Source organism: Neolamprologus brichardi, unplaced genomic scaffold (assembly GCF_056152115.1).
Source record: "Neolamprologus brichardi isolate AB-2024 unplaced genomic scaffold, ASM5615211v1 NODE_ptg000031l+_length_7269946_cov_1, whole genome shotgun sequence".
Lineage (NCBI taxonomy): Eukaryota > Metazoa > Chordata > Actinopteri > Cichliformes > Cichlidae > Neolamprologus > Neolamprologus brichardi.
The window spans coordinates 2,575,645-2,590,027 of NW_028270136.1; the positions used below are offsets into that span (position 1 = coordinate 2,575,645).

The window sequence follows — 14,383 nt, forward strand, 5'->3', positions numbered from 1 at the left end:
AAACGTTTCTCCCACAAAACGCTACGTCCAGATGAACAGAATCAACTTTTTGGAGATTATTATAAGTAGTTCTAAACAGCTTAGCATTGATACGTGTTTCTCTAAATTACTGTAGAATTAGCATTAAAGCCTCATAGTAAAGATAACAGGCGAGAGAGGCACTTAAACTCCAACTATATTGCACTGCCCTCTGCTGGGAGTGAGTAAAAGTGGTTTTACTGATGATTATATCTACTGCTAGATCCTGAGTTTGACAACAAATGCACCATTAAATAGGGAACATCTGTGAGGAAGAAGATGACTGAGGGAGGGTACAGTGACAACACTAACCTAGCATTATATTTTCAGCTTACAACAGAAAGTACAGATGTATTTCACTTTCACAGAGCTTTATTTTATAGCATAAAACAATAAAGTCAATATTGTTTAACAAAATAGTAACATTTTATTAAATAAAGTAAAGGGTGAACAAAATTCAAAGATTAATATCCCCATCTTTTAATTTAACTTTTTGTCCACTACAGAGGACATAATGAACGCTGGGTCTCAGGAGGATATGAGGATGATTGTGCTGGATGTCCAAATTGGGTGAGACGCCTTTAGGTTTGATTGAGTTGTAGGATCCAAGTTCAATTTGATGTGATTCCATTTCATTTATATTGCGGCAATTCACAAGACAGTCATCTTATATTGTAAGGTAAACCCCTTACAGTAATAGAGAGACAAGTTACTGGAAGTCCCCCAGAAGTCACAGCCTAACTAAGGGTCAACTCAGGGTCAACTGATCCAGCTCTAACTATAAAATGCATCAAAAAGGAAAGTTTGGAGTCTCATCAGAGGAGAGTCTCTGTCTTCTGAATATAAACTGTGAGCTGGTTCCACAGGAGAGGGTCCTGGTAGCTGAAACTCTGCCTCCCATTCTACTTTTAAAACTCAAAGAACATCCAGAGTGATTCTCAACTTCTGATAAAGGACAGAGTTTTTAAAAAACTGAATCGTTGTTTGTGACTGGTGGAAATAACCTCTTTGGGCACAGGTAGATACAAGCATACAATGAACATTCAGCTTTACTTTCAACTCTTACTTTAGAACACACGTCTTCATCCCCTCTTTCACAATAATATGCTCATGCCAGCTACTAATGTGTTTCAAAGATTTGGACGAGGCAACAGAAATGTTCTTTGCTATCAACAACTGAAGAATAGAAGAATAGAAAAAAAGTTCCTACGCTTCACAGCCCTTTATAAGCATTTGCACATGTAAAAGAGTTTTCAATGATTTTTCCAAAAGTAAAAAAATCTCTCTAAATTGGCTGCAATCACACAAAGATGTACACTTAGGCCCCTCCTCAAATTCTAGATGGTCTTTCCCTTTGGGCTCCTTGACTCCCCACTAAAACCAGTGTAGCCAGATGGGCTACTCGCCTTTCTTTTTCTCTTTCGCTCGCTCTCTCCTGCGCTCGCTCTCTTCGCCGCGCAACTAGGTTAATTGGGAACCCACCTGCATATTGATTGCAGGGTGGCGTTAGCCCGTATAAAGCAAGCCGGTGTTTTTGTTGGATCATTCCTCCTATGCATTCGGCACAAGGCAGCAGTAAATGCTGGCCCACTGCGACGGACTGATCAGCAAGAGTCGATCATATGACAGCTACAGCGCGGCAGTTTGTTTTATTCCGGCGTTGCGGAGAGAGGTGCTCGTGTTATCCCCACCAGTGAGAGTATAGCGCCTCCGGTCCTGGGGTAAGCCGTTAAAACGACTTTTATTAGCATTCATAGCTATAAGAGTCTAAGGTTACATTTATCTGTTTTAGGGTTTGACTGCTGTATTCGCCTGTCCGTGGCAAATCGCCCAACCGGAAGAGTGAAACGCCTTCCCAGCCGCTGTTGTGAGGACTCCTCCTCGGTGGAGCCTGCTGTCTTGTCTTGTCTCGTCTTGTTTTGTTTTAGCTGGTCTTATCTTGTTTTTATTAAGTAGGCTTACCTTTTTCTGGTTCGCCTGGTTTTATTCTATTTTATCCTGGACTGTTGCTCGTACGCTTCTGTGCTCGGGCTGAAGCGACCCTCTGCCCGAGTGTCGTGCTGGGACTTTAAATCGCCTCGGTTGCCGGTGTTGTGCCAAAAAGTGATTTCCAATGTTTGCGTGTATTTTTTATGTGTAATATCTATGTTGGTAAATAGACTTCGGTGAACAGCGTTTACAAAGGGGCTATATATGGAATTAAAAAATTATCTGTTTTTTCAAGTATCTTTACAACTCTGTGTTATTGTACCCAGATAGCGAGGAGACATTGAACAGATGTTGATTTTCCATCTGAACCATCAGAATCGTCAGGGTTGAAATGTCAACACAAAACCAATGTTGAAACAACATTGAAATACTGATGAAACCTGACACTGACATTGAAATAACATTGATTCACTGTTGTTCTGTCATCGTTGATTGTTGATCTATTTATAGTTGACAAGGTGACAACAATCACGTTGAAAAACCATTGATTTATGGTTGAGCGGAAATTAAAGCTGCTACCACTTGGACTATTCCATAGCCCCCCCTCTCACAGTGGTACATCCCTTCAGGTAACCATTGTCTTGTACAGTAGAGCGGGACATTAGATTTACTCTCAGCGGAATTGACCGGAGAAGGCATCAGTTCATGCACTGCACTGGCCTGCACCACGATTAATATAAGGTAAGAATGAATGACTTTTGTTCTATTCGTTATTTCCACGGTTGCATTTGAATAACAGTAAAAAACAAACAAACTTGTTAATGTAAAGTTTCGTTCAAAATGTGGGAGCCCAAAATTGTGTCTACTTTCATCTTACAATCCGGCAACAAATAAATTGCACTGCGAACAAAGTCAACAAAGAAAACATTTTCGTTTCATACTTTTCCGTTATATTCCCTTACAAAGCTAGCTTTAACGCTTCGAGGGTTCCTTTGTTCTTGCCGTCGCCTCGGCGCTTGACCCAGACTTTCGCTCTGTAGTTGCTTTTTAGCATAGTACTACAAAAAATTGTAAATCTGTGATATATGATTGATAAACGTAAAGGTAACTGTATAGATGTGTTCAATGACTTTGTTACTTTTAATGATTGGAGAGCACCCGCTTCGATTCGCACTCAATTCAAACTTTACGTTGCACGCTCACCTAACTTTACGTTGCACGCTCACCTACCTTGCGTTTGCACCTTTTGTCCACACGTAAACTGCGTTTTATTATTTATTTATTAGTTTTTCGCCTCTCACTGCTTAAGCCATTAATCTTTCTGGAATTGTTTTTTTTAAACAGATGCGACCTCACAAAAGATATTAGCTATGCTGTCAGACCTGACGACAGCTGTTAACGAACTCCGTGAGGAGGTCAGAGCCATCCGCCATCCCTGCTGCAATGAATCGGTAGATGCTGGGGTACTGCCTCTGGATTTGCCCTTGCACAACATTGAGGAGCTAAACAATGCAGAGGCAGCTCTTCAATCATAAGAGGCAAATAAGGCAATGGTAAGTATATAAAGGTTATGTACACTTTGTAACTATAAAGTGTAATAGCTGTCAGATGTGATTTAAATACATAACAACGGCCTGTTGATTAAACACACAAGCACTTGCATACACATTTAAGACATGAGACACGCTAATTCCATCTCTTAAAATGTGTCTATAGGTGAGACGCTTTGCCTTGATTGGAGGGACCACACTGGAGGTGCGAGTCCGCCGTGTAATGGCTTATGCCATTACAAACGAGCTGGCCTCGGTACTCAACTGGGCAGGGGAAAAAACCAAGGACCAGACAAAGCAAAAAATGGCATTTAAAGATACAGCGCTCTGCAAATGCATATATGGTGGTAAGTTTTACAGTTTTTTTGCTATATTACTTTGTCTGTCTTAATAACAAGACTTTCATGTCCGGTTAATCTGGAGATGGAGTCTTTGGTCTTTGGCTTGTTTAATCCTCGGGTTGTAGTTGTACAGCCCGAGGACCCCATGTTTATTTTGTTTTAAAGGATACACGGCACACCATGCTAAGACTTATCACTTTTTCCGCTCATAGCTCTTTGGGAATCAAATGCGGCAGTTTGCAGATTTACGCCTGGTGACTTTCATGTTTATCAGCCTAGGAGTTTACATACTTTCTCCCCGCTGAAGACCGTTAACAAGAGCTTATTCATGTGCTCTAATTCACTTTTTTTGTTTGTGTGTGTGTATTTTTTTCCTAGATGGCCTGACGCAGCAGTTAGGGGCAAACTCTATGTCCGAGTTTGTCTTTGCACAAGCAGTGCAGAAATGGCTCCGATACGCCCCAGATCGTATGGGTATGGGTGGTGCAGGACGCACATCATGCATCCCCATCCCAGAGTAAAAAATTACAAACTTCTGTGAAACATATAAATGTAAATAGGAAACTGTCTTTTAATAAAGTATTTAGCAAACGAAACATGCCTATTGACCTTTTTTTGTTTATTTTTTTTTCTCTGTTACATCACATGCAATGCTTTCTTATTTTAGGATATTAATAATGACATGATACATTGTGAGACATTTGTTGTTGTTTTTTTTATAAAGGGTGTCCAATTTGAGGAATAAGTACAATTATGTGTTTAGGTGGTTTAAGTATTGATGGAAACATGCAGTAGTTTAGTATTGGTTAAAATACCTATAAAGAAAGGTAGATTTCCAGTCATGATTTAACTGTTGTTTTAATAAAAAGCAACTGTGCGAAAGAGGTGGAAAATCAACACCATAGCTCAACAGTGTTTCAATATCAGAATCTGACATTGTTTCAATGTCAGGTTTCAACATTGATTCAACATCAAAACCTGACGTTGTTTCAACATTAAAAAAGGGTGCAAGAGTGACGTTAGGTCAACGTCACACTTCAACGTTGGTTCAATGACGTCGCCTGATATTGACTCAACGTTGTTTCAATGTTTCCTTGCTATCTGGGTACTTACATTATAACCAATCCGGTCCTTTATCCCCACTTTAAATATTTTTACAGAACTATTGTAATATTTGAGCCATTTCTGCTGTCCAACTACTTCTTACAAAAGACATTTTTAATGTTAATTAGACTTTTTTTTTTTTAACGGCATAAATAAAGGTTATATAAAAGTCACTGCCAAAGACTGATTGCGGCTTCTACCTTGTTACACTAATGTTGTTTGTAGCTCAATATGACTTTATGTCATCCATGAAGGATGCATTTGACATATGTTTCACACATTATAGCCCAACAAGTTACTTATAGCAATTTAAATACGAGCAATCAGTTTTTGGCAGACAATCACTTTTTGGCACAACACCGGTCTCAGCCGGTGAGGAGCCAGATTGAGGTGTGTGGGTGTGTGTGTGTCGTTTTTTTTATGATCTGTAGCGAGCCTGACGCTCAGTGTCCTTTTATTCTTTTAACATATTTTTCTGTGTTTATTTCAGTGAACAGAGGACGTACCAGTGGCCCTGGGACCTCAGGTGGTGGGTCGTTTTCACACTTTCTTTTGTATAGCACCGGGTGGGCTGCAGTGATTTTCTTTTGGGTCCACGGCTGCTGGTAAGTCCAAGTTCCCTGATTGTTTTATTTTCACTTTAGGACACTGTCAACAGTGACGCTACATCTTGGGTTTTAATATTTTATTTATTTTTACTATAAATAAAACTGTTTTAATATTGGAGCCAACCTGCCTCAGTGTGCATCCTTGAATCTGTGCGGCCTCTTATTCTTATTTATTTTTCTTAAATATATTTCCTGGGGGTGAAATTCCCCTAGGTGGCGTTGTCATTTTATTAGTTTTTATCTAACCCCGCCGACCACTTGGTCACACCAGCATTGCTCCCTGTCCAGGATGTGTACATCCTCATCATTGGAAGAGTGTCCACTGGCCTGTAGGAGTAGATAGACTGCAGAGTCCTGGCCTGTGTTGTGCAATCCGCTTAGCCAGAGGGAGGGAGGGAGGTAGGTAGGTAGGTAGGTATGTATGTGCACAGGTGAGAGGGTTTATTCTGCCTCTGTTTGACACCTGTGTTAGTTGAAGACGAGTTTTCCTCTACCAAGCTCTCGTGTGCGGGTGCACACTGCGACCAGTGGTACCAGGTGTCGCCTTTCCCTTTCGGTTGAACTGCTGTAGTCGTTCTGGCAATGACCTCGTAAGGACCCCTCCAGCGTGGTTCCTTCCACTTTCGTTTGAGCACCTTCAACCACACCACCTTTGCCTCCGGGGTCGCCCTGTCCACAGCGTGTACTCCAGAGGTGACCTGTTTTGTGAAACTGCAGACAAGAGCTTTTAATTCATTCCAGTATTCTGCATGAGACCTGTTACTCCTGGTGCTCGGTTCCACTGGGACCTCGGTCCAGGGTGCTGGGAAGGGATTGATTAACGGAGCATCTTATAGTCATTAGAGCAATTGGCAGAGCTGAGATCCAATTTAGCCCTGTCTGCGCACAGATTTTAGATAATTTGTTTTCCAAATTATTCAATTCAAAATTGAAGTTCATCCTCTCTACCTTCCCTTGAGATTGAGGATGGTACACTGTTCCAAACCTGTGTCTTACTCCCAACATCATCTCCACTTCTATTAACCCCGATTCTTTTTCCCCATGACAAAACAGAGAAAACTGACTCATAGTGTGTTAAAACATTTATATTTCTTTTTATTCAATCATCTTCCGGAAGAGAGAGACCTCTGCACAGCTCAAACGCCAGTTGCAAGAGCTCTAACATTAGAATCATAAACTGTGCTTCATATAGGTTTTATTTTGGTACTTTACACGTCACAGTCTCAAACATTGCTTATATGGCAAGTTCCTCATTTCAGTGTCTTATCTATTAATATGGCTGTGCACTAAAACTTCCCGTTTTTCAGTCTGGCTGAGCACTTAGTTTGTGAGTTAAAAGTGGCCTTGCTCTACAAGCCTTTATTAAAGTACATAAAACAATATAATGAGCAGATACACATTAAAAAATATTTCTCTTATCCCTAACAGAGGATTTCGTCTAAGATGGGAGACTTAATTCTGGGGATGAACACATAAATAAACACATGAGACAATTCTCCCCATCTTAGATGAAATGTGACCTTAAATGTCAGTTTCTAAGTCATGTTCTTCTCTACACACAACTCTTGGCCTACAGGGCATAACCTTTGGACTTATAACTCTGATATAAGTCCACACAGCGCACCAAGCACAGAAAATTCTACCTCAGTGCTTCAGAATTCTCCTCAAAATTCAGAAACTGTTTCTGTCATTTATCTGCCCAAGAACTTCATCATATGGACCTCGCCGGGTCCAGTAATCTTCACCACGTGTATATCACTGCAGCCAGTGATGATTTAAAAACAGTTTCTTGTCTCAGTTTACCCAGCATTCACTTATCGGATGGACCGCAGCCGATCCATCCATATCAACACAATTGTGTGTCCACATGTACACAACTTATTCTTCACTTGTATCACAGCACATCTAGTAATCTTCAGAATTACTTCAAATTGGTAAACATTGATTTTTCTTTAAAATCAAATTACCATTAGAACTCAAGATCACAGCTGACTCGATTCTCTGAAATCCTGAGTCAGTTAAACACCTTGCTCAACTCAAGGTGTCCTTTTCTCGGACTCCCTCATCCGAGCTCACTCTTTTTACCCCGGCATCTCCACCGGAATGTTATGAGATCTTCCACTCTTACTTGGTGAAAGAAGGTAACTTCGTAAGGTCTCTCCACTGTCTCACAGTAGCAAACAACCTGCGCATTCAGAAGATCCCCTTCCCACTGTAATTCAATTCTCATAGACCCAAAAGTAAGCATATTATTTCCCTAGTCAAAAATGAAACCGTTCCTCACACAGTAATTCTTAATCCAACCTTAAAATGAAACCAACAACCTTCGTGTTTTGAAACAAAAAATTGGAAGGAACAACGCCCAATTTTAACTGTGCATGTTGTGACTCAACAACACAGACACAGACACAGACCCAGGGCAATTCTTCCTGGATCATTTATCAACATTCAAACCAACACAGTCCGCATTGGTTATTCTTCTGGACCTCAGCGGATCCACCAAATTCATGTAAGTATATCAACCATTCACTGATTTATTTCTTTTCCTCAGACCACGCCGGATCTGTTAATATCAACAACGCTGCAAACTCAGAATTGTACAGCTGATTCTTCCCTTCAGACCACGCAGGATCTGTTACTTCAGCACAGTAAACACTGATTTTCCTTCAAAATCAGTTTACCAAGAGCCACAAAACCATTTCTGACTCGATTTTCTGAAATTCTGTCACTTAAACATCCTGACAGCACCAGGTGTTTTCTGTTGGACTTCCTCGTCCGAAATTACTCTTTTTACTCAGTCTCAGAAAGGGGAAGTGGCCACACCCAAATGTTAACTACGCACTTTCTCAACCCGAAAAAGAGAAAGAAAAAGAGACTTCAAAGCCTCTCACACACCGCCTGCAGCCAACGGCACTTACATCACTTCAGACAGTTTCTTACGTCACTGTTTTCCAGTGTTGGGACTAACGCGTTATTAAGTAACGCGTTACAGTAACTACATTATTATTGTGGTAACGAGCACGGTAACTAGTTATTATGCCAAAATCAGGAACGCGTTAGTCGTTACTGGGATTTAGATAGGCTCGTTACTCGTTACATCGTGTGGTGGCTATCGCGGAGCTTCCACAGATTCTGTAACATTGGCAAGTGGTGGAGGCAGCAGGTGGATGAGGGAAAGGGGACGCAGAAGGAAAAGAGACCCGAGGTGGCCGCTGGTCCAAGTGTGAACTGAACTTCAGATAAGAAGTTATGACCTGCAGTCTATCTGGGTCAGATATAAACCAAGTTTAGGTGGAGTTTATTTTCGTTATGCTAACTTTTTCCGTACTGCGTACTAGCTAGCATGACGGAGTTTCTATACAGCTGGGTGGGTGCTATGAATGATGTTGAACTTTATTTTGTTCATAAGTTATTAGAGTTGCCAACCGTCCCGTCTGGTATTCAGAGAAAATATTAAGCGTTTCTTATTGAGGTGAAAAGGAACAGTTTGTCCCGTAATTCAGCTACATTGAAAAAGACACAAAGCTGGAGTTATTCTGTGTCTTTGCTGCACAGCTGCCTCTTCTTCTCTCATTCTCTCCCCTCCCTCTCCTGTTTCTACTTCAATCATGAATCTGATCAATGATCAGCTGATCGGCTTTTCTCTCTTGTTTGTTTACTTTGCGCCAGAAAGAGGAAACCAGCCGATGTCGCGCTAAACAACAGCAGCACGTTTAAGCTTGATTAGCTGTTGTTAGAATTTATTTAATATTAATTTCTAGTATCAGCTGATGTTTGCTGGAGCCACAGCTGCAAAAAAGCTGCTGGTCATGATATCGGTTTGGTTATCTGGTGAGAGGGAAACATGAAGATGAAACCAGGAGATGTCCTTACTGAATCATCAGAGCTGAACAGGTGATGGAGAAACAGGTTTACCTTTTAGGTGACATGAATGAGTTGAAGGGAAGTTATGAACTGTTTCTGAGAGACAAATAACACCAGGATCCTTTTTTAGGTAGCTGACAGCTGGTAACTGTGCAGGGGCGGATCTAGCAAAGTTTTGCCAGGGGGGCCAGGTAGGGCATTAACAGGGAGAGGGGGGCACAAGGAAATACTTTTCTTTCTTATTCTCATTTAAAATGTCTAGCTTTTAAAAAATAATTATCTGACTCTTACAACAAACGATTGATAGATTGATGCATATATACCATCAAAACAGTGAACATCACTGTCACAACAGCGTTTGTTTTCATTCAAAGGCTTTATGATTTTTCCTATAATGGTGGGCCAGTCTCTAGTCAAAATGCCTGGGCCAATTTTCTGTCCCAGTCCAGCCTGTATGCAGCTCATCTGCAGTCTGTAGTTAACTACATCTTCCTATTCAGAAGGCAGATTTTCCGAGTTCTGAGTACAATCAAAGCACCACGACTGCAGTTTTTGTGTTGGATGTAAAAAGCGCACATGACGCTGTGACGTAGGCTAGAATCATGGCAGCAGTCAATGACGGTCCAGGCGTGGGATTTCTCTCGTGGAAATATGCACATTATCTTTTCCTTTCTATTGGTAGGTGGCACAGTGCACTTGTGGAAAGTAAGCAAGCTAGAAGACTGGCAAAGTTACGGAAGCAACACATTAACAAGAGAATTCTGAGTAAAACCAAAGTTACTTTCCCTAGTAACTAGTTACTTTGAAAGTAACAAGTAACTTGAAGTAACTGAGTTACTTTTGATAGAAGTAACTAGTAATGTAACTAAGTTACTATTTTAAAGTAACTTACCCAACACTGCTGTTTTCAACTGTAACTTGTGGATCACAGCTGATCCGGATATGGAGCGGAAGTTAATTTACCCTATCCAATGATACTGAATTTCAAACCCATTAAATACAGGAAGGAGGAAAATGCCCTCTCTGCCTCACGCGGATCTTCGCCAGGTCTCGCACTGTACATTACCAAACACCTAAATATAAGGAAACTCCGGAACAAAAAGCTATATAAGTCTGACCGTCTTATTTCTGCAGCCACTGTAAAACCATAAGGTGTTTCTTCCGTTTCACCACGACATATACATTTCATGTAAAGAAGATCCCCTGTACGTGAGTATTCAATTTGGCACGATCCCGAAATGAGCATGCCTTTCTCTAGATACCGATGAAACTACTACAGCCCCTGCAGCATTATCATCAAAATTACTTCAACACAGTAAACCTTGACATGCTTCAAACTAAGTTTTTATTGTTTCCCTCAAGCTCACGGCTGGCTTGAGTCTGTTAAATCATATGTCAACTCCCCGGACCTCTGCGTCCGGTATTACTCTTTTTCTCACAAATAAGTGTATCTCAAAATGATCCTCTGATCATAACCTATTTTAAACCAAGGTCCCAAGTCTTGGTAGATGGTCAATCTCCAGTACGGCCACGCCGGACCACCTACTGGACGTCTCCAGTAGGGAGGAAGTCTGCACTTCTGAACTTGACACTTATTAAACCATAAACTGACCAATAACTCTTATATTCTCTTATTCTTTAATCACACATTGGTCTCTTTTCTTTCTTATTTCCTTAAAACAACGTCTTGAGTTACTTTTAGCTCAGTACTGTTTCTTACGAGCCGACCTTGAATGCAACACTACAGTTTCACTTTCGTTCCAAACAAAAACTCGAAGCAGAGATCAATGGATAAACTTCTTGACTACATTTTAGAATTATAATCCAATACAGCACAATTTCAGTTTAAGAGGTTTGTGCCTTACCTTTTTTATGTGGGCCCACAGTAGTCAAGAAACCACCCGTGACGTCTGCCCGTCTGACCACCAATCCGGCTCGACCACCGCGGAAAGTAACACCGCTAAGCCTACACTGCCCGCATCCTCCACCAAGCTGTCGCGAAATCGATCAATGTAGAGCAGTGAGACAAACCACGGAGGCCCCAGAAAAGTGCAATCAAGTGTGTTAGATCAATTTGATACCAACTGCGTTTACTAGAAAAAGCACAATGAAGTCAAACAAATGAAATACAGGTTTCACAACACACTGCACATAATTCAAATGGTTTTCAGTTAAACTACTGACACCCTCTTGCTCTGTGGTTGCTCTGTGGTTGCACTTTCTCTGTATTAAAACCAGAGCATAGCTGTGTCAATACTGAATTACTAGAGTCATACCTACTGTAGGCATTTTAACATGTGCATTATACCAGTACAAAGAAGTAAAACACAAAGAACATTTGAATAGGAAAAAAAACATCAGTAAGTCCATGTTAATGTTATAAATTGCTTGTTCAGTATGTTGCTGTTTTGTTGTACCCGTGTACACGAATGGCACCGCGTGCTGCCTTCTGTGGTTATCACAGAGATGTAATCTCTGTCCTTCCCCAAGGTTAAACTAATCGAATGTTACCATCTTGAATCAAATGGTAGAAATGGGGGAAAACTCACCTGTAAATAAATTACAAGAATGTCAACTCATGGATCCCAACTACTGTCATAATAAAAAAAAAAAAACATGTGTTGACACTAGCAGTAAATTAAGTGAATAACTCTGTAATTGGCTTATATTCTTCTGGTTTTCTCTTTCAGAAGTGTCAGGCTTGACACATTGAACAAGTAGTCCAGCAGCCAATCTCAAGTGTCAGACTCAGTACCTTTTCTCTTTTTTGTATTTTATTTATTAGCTTACTTTGTTAAGTAGTTGTTCAATAGTGTTGGCTGTATTTCTGCAACACATTGTGCGTTCAGCATATCCACGTTTATGTACAAGCTTGGGAACCTCCAAGCCATACTACATATCAGTTGACTTTTCAAGAGAAAAAGAACAAATACACACCTACAACAAACAAGCATTAAAATGAGACTTTCTTTACACAAAAAACACTACCAGTTACAGCAAGTTAGGGCCCCATGCTTAGTGTGCCACCTGGTGAGGTACTCATGACTAATGCTGCATCACCATCAGTGGTAGCCCTCTGAGAGAAATATTTATAAACAGACATGGTGAATTGTACCACTACATGCAGATCATGACCATTTATGATGATCAGAAGTGTAAACATAAGTACAAGTAGACGTATACAAACACTTGGGTACGACGGCTTGGTATAAATGCACTGGGTACCTCAAACAGCAATGCTTTCCTAAACCTAACGCAAGCATCTAATGAAAGTAAAACTATGCACTGAATGAACCTAGATTCAAAATGTGGCGTCAAAGTTCAGTCTCATGATTTATGCTCCCCCACCAGCTTGTTGATAGCCACATTTAAAGCTACTATAAGAAATATAATTTGTACTTTTGAACAGCAATCTAGATCTATGGTGGACTTCCAAGTACAAACCTTTCTGTGTTGATTTTTGCTGGACTGGTCTTTGATAATAATCATCTGAATTTACAGCAAACACGAAGTGTCTTCATAGACTGAATGAAGAACCTGTTGTGTGTAATGTGAGCTCATCTTCCAGGCCCCTGGAACCAACTCCCAGTTTGGATTCAAGAGACAGACTATCTCTATTTTTGAGATTAGGCTTAAAACATTTCTAAAGCTTATAGTTAGCTGGACCCTCCCTTAATTACACTGCAATAGGCTAGGAAGCTAGGCTGCTTGAGGTGACTGTTGTTGTGATTTGGCACAAATAAAACTAAACTGAATTCAAAATTCAAAACATCATCCAGTGCCTAATGAGCTGACTTCAACAGCTATTCTCTGTATTGCAGGCTGCGGGGCAGGCACTGTATCCAATAACCAAACAGAGTTTGGTTTAGATGACTGGGAAAACATCTACGCCAAACAAAGTCAAATGCAGCAAGCTTGTAAAACAGAGACGTTATCAGAGGGTGCAAAGAGAAGTAACCAGCATTTAGATAGAAAATGTCTCACATGAGTCAGCAGGTACTTTTGACCGATTCAGTCTTTTATTGTGTATTATTTACAGGGATAGCATATGATTTATGACTCATGATTAGCATAATACCGGGTTTTAGCATCATCGATCAGCTGATAAAGCACTAGGTTACTTTTCACATACAGTATACAAGCACTCCTTTCCCATCAGCACTGCTTTGGTGGAGAAGACGTGTGACCAATGTGTAAAATTTTGATTTTATTCACAGCAGAACACAGGAAACATGTTGAATGTTTAAACTGAGAAAATCTGTTTATCCAGCACATCCCACAGATAACTAACTCTCATTGCTGTGCTCCTCAAACCATTCCTGAAGCATTGTGTATCCTGACACCTTTCTATCAGAACCAGCATTATCTTTTTCACCAGCAGCTCGTCTGTTGGATCGGACCACACGGTGCCACTCAAGCCTCGGCCACTCATCACCCTGTCCCTGGTTTACCACTGTTCTTTCCTTCTTCCCTTCTAACACGTTGAGGATAAAATCTTCAGTTGCTCCCCACTGTGAGATAGTATGACTCAGTTTGAACACTGTTTCTGTGTTCTGTTGTGAACAGTGTTGGGTAAGTTACTTTAAATTAGTAACTTAGTTACATTACTAGTTACTTCTATCAAAAGTAACTCAGTTACTTCAAGTTACTCATTAATTTCAAAGTAACTAGTTACTAGGGAAAGTAACTTTGGTTTTACTCAGAATTCTCTTGTTAATGTGTTGCTTCCGTAACTTTGCCAGTCTTCTAGCTTGCTTACTTGCCACAAGTGCACTGTGCCACCTACCAATAGAAAAAATAATAATAATGTGCATATTTCCACAAGAGAAATCCCACGCCTGGACCGTCGTTGACCGTGGCCATGATTCTAGCCTACGTCACAGCATCATGTGCGCTTTTTACATCCAACACAAAAACTGCAGTCGTGATGCTTTTGATTGTACTCGGAAATTCTGACTTCTGAGGAGGA

At 40.6% G+C, this 14,383-nt stretch overlaps 1 long non-coding RNA gene across 1 annotated transcript; it reads left to right on the top strand.

The window, feature by feature from the left end:
- The first annotated feature begins 2,448 nt into the window (after positions 1-2,448).
- LOC148094705 (uncharacterized) lies at positions 2,449-4,453 on the top strand. The gene is made up of 3 exons (XR_015718434.1): positions 2,449-2,688; positions 3,292-3,844; positions 4,217-4,453. It is a non-coding gene; the product is annotated as an uncharacterized LOC148094705 (long non-coding RNA).
- Positions 4,454-14,383: the final 9,930 nt, after the last annotated feature.